At 40.4% G+C, this 7,114-nt stretch overlaps 1 pseudogene; it reads left to right on the forward strand.

Annotated features, from left to right (window-relative positions):
* Positions 1 to 1,081: 1,081 nt before the first annotated feature.
* LOC119263077 lies at positions 1,082 to 6,201 on the forward strand (annotated as a pseudogene).
* Positions 6,202 to 7,114: the final 913 nt, after the last annotated feature.

Genomic DNA, 7,114 nt, shown 5'->3' on the forward strand with positions numbered 1-7,114 from the left:
AAGAAATAGAGAGAGGGAAAGGAAGAATGAGAGAGAGAGAGAGAGAAAGAGAGGGAGAGAGAGAGAAGGAAGGAAAGAAAGAAAGATAGAGAAAAAGAAAAAAGAGGGAGAGAGAGTGAAAGAGTGAAAGAGAAAAAGAGAGAGAAATAGAGAGAGAGGGAAAGAAAGAATGAGAGAGAGAGAAAGAAAGAGACGGGGAGAGAGAGAGAAGGAAGGAACAAAAGATAGAGAAAAAGAAAGAGAGAGAGGGAAAGAAAGAGAGAGAGGGAGAGAAAGAAAGAAATAAAGAGAGAGAATGAGAGAGAAAGAAAGAGAGAGAGATAAAGAAAGAAAGAGAGGGATAGAGAAAGAAAGAGAAAGAAAGTAAGAAAGAAAGAGGCAGAGAGAGAGAAAGAGAGAATGATAGAAAGAAAGAGAGAGAGAGAGAGAAAAGGAAAGAGAATAAGAAACACAGAAAGAAAGAAAAATAGGGAGAGAGAAAAGGAGAGAGAAGGAAAGAGCAAGAGAGAGAAATAGAGAAGGAAAGAAAGAATGAGAGACAGAGAGAAAGAAAGAGAGGGAGAGAGAGAATGAGAAAGAGAGAAAGAAAGAGAGGGAGAGAGAGAAAGAAAGAGAGGGAGGGAGAGAAAGAAAGAAAGAGAAGGAAGGAAAGAAAAAGATAGAGAAAAAGAAAGAAAGAGGGGAGAGACAGAAAGAGAAAGAGAGAAAGAAAGAAAGAAAGAGAGGGAGAGAGAGAAAGAGAGACAGAAAGAAAGAGAAATAAAGAAAGAAAGAGGCAGAGAGAAAAAGAGAGAGATGACAGAGAGGGAGGGAGAGAAAGAAAGAAAGAGGGTGAAGGAATTAAAGAAAAAGATAGAGAAAAAGAAAGAAAGAGGGGAGAGAGAGAAAGAAAGAGAGATAAAGAAAGAAAGAGAGGGAGAGAGAAAGAAAGAAAGAGGGAGAGAGAGAAAGAGAGAATGAAAGAAAGAAAAACAGAGAGAGAGTGAAAAGGAAAGACAGAATAAGAAAGACAGAAAGAAAGAAAAAGAGAGAGAGAGAAAGAGAGAGAGAATGAAAGAGCAAGAGAGAAATAGAGAAGGAAAGAAAGAATGAGAGACAGAGAGAAAGAAAGAGAGGGAGGGAGAGAATGAGAAAGAGAGAAAAAGAAAGAAAGAGGGGAGAGAGAGAAAGAGAAAGAGAGAAAGAAAGAAAGAAAGAAAGAAAGAAAGAGAGGGAGAGAGAGAGAGAAAGAGAGAGAGAAAGAAAGAGAAATAAAGAAAGAAAGAGGGAGAGAGAAAAAGAGAGAGAATGAAAGAGAGGGAGAGAGAGAAAGGAAGAAAGAGAGAAGGAAGGAAAGAAAAAGATAGAGAGAAAGAAAGAAAGAGGGGAGAGAGAGAAAGAAAGAGAAATAAAGAAAGAAAGAGGGAGAGCGAATGAAAGAGAGGGAGGGAGAAAAAGAAAGAGAGGGGAGAGAGAGAAAGAAAAAGAAAGAAAGAAAGCAAAAGAGAGAAAGAAAGAAAGAGAGAGAGAAAGAAAGAGAGAAAGAAAAGAGAGGGAGAGAGAGAAATAAGGAAAGAAAGAGGGAGAGAGAATGAAAGAGAGGGAGGGAGAAAAAGAAAGAGAGGGGAGAGAGAAAGAAAGAAAGAAAAAAAGAAAGAAAGAGAGAGAGAAAGAAAGAAAGAGAGGGAGAGAGAGAGAAATAAGGAAAGAAAGAGGGAGAGAGAGAATGAAAGAAAGAGAGAGAGAAAAGGAAAGACAGAATGAGAAAGGCAGAAAGAAAGAAAAAGAGGGAGAAAGAGAAAGAGAGAGAGGAGGAAAGTTCGCAAGAGAGAGAAAGAGAGAGAAGGAAAGAAAGAAAGAGAGAGAGGGAGAAAGAGAGAGAGAGAAAATGAGGGAGAAAAAGAGAGGGAGAGAGAGAAAGAAAGAGAGAAGGAAGGGGAGAAAGACAGAGAAAAAGAAAGAGAGGGAGAGAGAGAGAGAAAGAAAAAGAAAAAGAAAGAAAGAGAAAGAAAGAAAAAGGAAGAGAGAGAGAGAGAGAGAGAAGGAAAGCGCATGCGAGAGAGAAATAGAGAGAGAAGGAAAGAAAGAATGAGAGAGAGAAAGAGAGAATGAGGGAGAAAAAGAAAGAGAGGGAGAGAGAAAGAAAGAAAGAGAGAGAAGGAAGGAAAGAAAGACAGAGAAAAAGGGAGAGAGGGAGAGAAAGAAAGAGAGGGAGAGAAAGAAAGAAAGAGAGAGAAGGAAGGAAAGAAAGACAGAGAAAATGAGAGAGAGGGAGAGAAAGAAAGAAAGGGAGGGGAGAGAGAAAGAAAGAGAAGGAAGGAAAGAAAGATAGAGGAAAAAGAAAAAAGAGAGAGAGAGAGAGAGAGAGAGAGAGAGGGGTACAGGTATGGGTAGAGAAGTGTCTCAAAGCTGAAGTAGGAGATAAGTGGTATATGAAGGCTCATCTTAATTTCAATATCAAATTTACATTTCATTATGAACCATTTCTGCAGCGTCTCTTCCTCTCGCTGGTAAATGGAAAAACAAAAGAAATAAATCAAGTCATTGTGACTGTCATAACGTAATGTAATAAAAATCTGTGCAGTGTATATGAAGTAGGATGCAGCACAAATATTAGTTCCAATACCAGGTTGTTAAAAATTCTGTCGCCTCACAGCAAGAAGGGCCTGGGCTCGATTACCCAGCCGGGCGACCAGGGTCCTTTCTGTGTGGAGTTTGCATGTTCTCCCCGTGTCTGCGTGGGTCTCCTCCTGTGTGTGTGTGTGTGTGTGTGTGTGTGTTGGCAGTACCCAACGATCCTGTAGTCACTGACCAATTATGGATGAGTGGTTGACAAATCATGCATGACAACCGATGGCCTGTAACAACATACTGTAAGGCAGGTGGATATGCAATTCCAAATTTAGACTGAAAAACTGAAACTTTAATGCACTTCACTGGGACTGTGAACTGAAAAAAGCTTAGTAAGATCCAGTAAAAAGCTCCTTCTCTCTCATTCTGTTTCCCTCTCAGCTCCACAACAGTGTGGCAACAGCACCATCCACCTGCACACTGTGTGAAGTTCCTGCAAGCCTGTCTCTCACTCATCCAGGGGGGTCAATGTGTGTGCATAAAGTGCAAGTAAAGCTGTCAGACTGTGATTGCTTAGGTTACTCTCTGCACCATTAGGCTAGTCTGAGGGTAAGCATTTCCTTCACTTCTCTTAAAGCAATAGTTCAGTGAAGTGAATTAAATGTCCAAACTGAACCCCCTATCCCACAGTTACCACACCAGCTGTGTGGGCGCATATGTGTGTGTGTGTGTGTGTGTGTGTGTGTGTGTGTGTGTGTGTGTGTGTGTGTGTGTTTGTTGAGGGTGGGGGGTTAAATTTCTGTGTTCTGAGTCTTGGTAAATTTCCAGTTTAGCACATCATGACTTGTATAGACATGTAAACATATTATGTCTCTTTATTAGAAACTCTTACCTTGTGATTTAGTTCTCTGGCCACTACCATTCAAAAGTTTAGAATAAGATAAGATAAGATAAGATAAGATAAGATAAGATAAGATAAGATAAGATAAGGCTTTACTGTCATTTGCATCACATGTGGTACATGAAATACAGTGGGGCAAAAAAGTATTTAGTCAGCCACTGATTGTGCAAGTTCTCCTGAGAGAGGTCTGTAATTTTCATCATAGGTACACTCCAACTATGAGAGACAAAATGAGAAAAAAATCCAGGAAATCACATTGTAGGATTTTTAAAGAATTTATTTGTAAATTATGGTGGATAATATTTATTTGGTCACCCACAAACAAGCAAGATTTCTGGCTCTCATAGACCTGTAACTTCTTCTTTAAGAAGCTCTTCTGTCCTCCACTCGTTACCTGTATTAATGGCACTTGTTTGACCTCACTGTCTGTATAATAGACACCTGTTCACAGCCTCAAACAGTCAGACTCCAAACTCAACCATGTCCAAGACCAAAGAGCTGTCAAAGGACACCAGGAAGAAAATTGTAGACCTGCACCAGGCTGGGAAGAGTGAATCTACAATAGGCAAACAGGTTGGTGTGAATAAATCAACTGTGGGAGCAATTGTAAGAAAATGGAAGACATACAAGACCATTGATAATCTCCCTCGATCTGGGGTCCATGCAAGATTTCATCCCATGGGGTCAAAATGATCATGAGAACGGTGAACAATAATCCCAGAACTATATGGAGGGACCTGATGAATGACCTGCAGAGAGCTGGGACCAAAGTAACAAAGGCTACCATCAGTAACACACTACATTGAGAGGGACTCAAATCCTGCAGTGCCAGGCGTGTCCCCCTGCTTAAGCCAGTACATGTCCAAGCCCATCTGAAGTTTGCCAGAGAGCATATGGATGATCCAGAAGAGGACTGGGAGAATATCATGTGGTCAGATGAAATCAAAATAGAACTTTTTGGTAAAAACTCAACTCGTCATGTTTGGAGGAAGAAGAATGCTGAGTTGCATCCCAAGAACACCATACCTACTGTGAAGCATGGAGGTGGAAACCTCAGGCTTTGGAGCTGTTTTTCTGCAAAGGGGACAGGACAACTGCCATGTATCGTGAGATTTTCCATCAGTGAGAGCATTGAAGTTGGAACGTGTCTGGGTCTTCCAGCATGACAATGATCCCAAACGCACCACTTGGGCAACGAAGGAGTGGCTCCGTAACAAGCATTTCAAGGTCCTGGAGTGGCCTAGCCAGTCTCCAGACCTCAACCCCATAGAAAATTTGTGGAGGGAATTGAAATTGTCTGTGTTGCCCAGCGACAGCCCCAAAACATCACTGCTCTAGAGGAGATCTGCAGGAGGAATGGGCCAAAATACCAGCTACAGTGTGTGCAAACCTGGTGAAGACTTACAGGAAACGTTTGACCTCTGTCATTGCCAACAAAGGTTATGTTACAAAGTATTGAGTTGAACTTTTGTTATTGACCAAATACTTATTTTCCACCATAATTTACAAATAAATTCTTTAAAAATCCTACAATGGGATTTCCTGGATTTTTTTCTCATTTTGTCTCTCATAGTTGAAGTGTACCTATGATGAAAATTACAGACCTCTCTCATCTTTCTAAGTAGGAGAACTTGCACAATCAGTGGTTGACTAAATACTTTTTTGCTCTACTGTAGTGTACTCAAGGTCCCACTTAAATCCCAAGTTAATAATCCCTTGTTATGTTAATGATTTGTTATTTTATACCTATACACTACATATTAAAAAGTTTTTTTTTTTTTAGATTTACTTTTGGTTTAAAACGTTGAGTTTTTACTGCTTGAAGTTCATGTAGTCATGTATTTACAATACTTTTTGTCAATGTGATCACCACTTTTTGAATATGAAACATTGTGAATGTTTAAGTCATTTTTTAAAATCACAGCTCTATTCATATGTAAATTTTCTTACAGCTTGCTACTAATTGTTTGAAAGCTATGAAATTGCACAAATCTAGCAAACTAAATTCATTTTAGACATTTATCTGAAACCAAATTGGTTTTAAATTGCTGAAAATATTGACTCCAAACATTTAGGTGAATCTGTTGATGCACAGTTTGTCAGCCACTCTCTGCCCTATTCACTATTGGTTAGTTTCTAACTGCTGTTAAGCGGATCTCATTTGGGTGGTCATTGTCAACAGAGCCTTGACACTAACAAGAGCAGAAACAGATCATTGAAACACCAACTATAAGGTAGTGATTTCCAATAAAGCAGCCAGACAATGTATCAATAGCCCTGACTGTGATATACAGTACATTTGGTCCAGGAAGACTGCATAATGCTAAAGTGCACTTTCACTTACAGGTGGCTGAAGGCTTACGTATTGTTTTGTGGTCTCTCCAAGTGCATTACTGTATCAGACTGGGTAGTAGAGCTCTGGGTAAAAGAGAGGGGTGAATTGGACACTGTGTACAGACACTTCAGGTGAACATCTGATGTTGCTCCATGCTCTTATCTGCTGTGGGTCCTCTTCATGAAGCTAAGTGAAGGCTTCACAGTAAATTACCCCATAGGCCATTGACCCCCCTCTTTCAGAGATTATTGTAATTTGCCTCCCTCTCCACCTCTCTGTATAACAGCTGAATGGTGGCATTGTGGAGCAGCTCACTTTCAGAGGCCCTTCGGCCTGCATCCAAAACCACTGTCCTTCAGTTCATCTGCCTGCTCTCAGCATTGCACATGGATACAGGAATACAACCAGACTCTGACAAAGAAAGAAGGAAAAAATGACAGAAAGAATGAAAATAAGTTCAGTTGGGCATAATTTAGGAAAATGTTCTGAAAAAAAAAAAATTAAAAGAAAAAAATCCACAACAGCATCCATCGTCAGCTTCAAGCAATGTCAGTAACAAAAACAAAGCTTCAAACAACTCGCCATAAAAAACTTACTTTGACGGTAAACTATTTCAACTCTTTTGTACAGTTCCACCAAAGCTTTCCAAATCTTTTCATACAGCAACCTGAAACACTTTCAAATCATTAATATTCCACGTGCCATTAAAAATAATAACAGTACTAATCAAAATGTTTTCAGTGAACTGGCTCTGGTAGCATTAACAGACAAAAACAAACAAAAATAGCAAATATTAAAATGCCAATCCTTTAAGTATTCAGCCCAGTGGTTCAAAGAGGGGAGCCAACCTAGAACAGTTAGAAAAGGTATGAAAAACAATACTAGACTTATGACAACAATGCAAAGTGGTAAACCAGCTAGGTTGTATGTTTAATACAGAAGCATTAGTAGCCGTAACACAGTAGAACTCCAGAGCATTTAGGCAGAAGGGCATTGTACAGGAGCTTCCATAAAGACAGTAGACCTCAGAAACATAGAGATGGGCTCTCCATTTGGGGAGAGAGAGAGAGAGAGAGAGAGAGAGAGAAAGAGACAGAGAGGTGAGCTCATCATACTTGATTAAGCCTGTCACTGTTAGATAGCGGCTGCAATTAGCCCAGGCCGGCTGGAGGGAGGGATAGGGCTGGCTTTGTCCTGCTGAGGGATGGAGGGAGAGTGAGATGAGGGATGGAAGGAGGAGGAGGGAGGAGGAAAGGGCATTGGAGACCCCGTGAGCAAACGAGTGCGGCATCTGCTGTGTGCGCCGCAGGGAGAGAGCTGGCTGCAGT

The sequence above is a fragment of the Pygocentrus nattereri genome, chromosome 3 (genome assembly GCF_015220715.1).
Source record: "Pygocentrus nattereri isolate fPygNat1 chromosome 3, fPygNat1.pri, whole genome shotgun sequence".
NCBI lineage: Eukaryota > Metazoa > Chordata > Actinopteri > Characiformes > Serrasalmidae > Pygocentrus > Pygocentrus nattereri.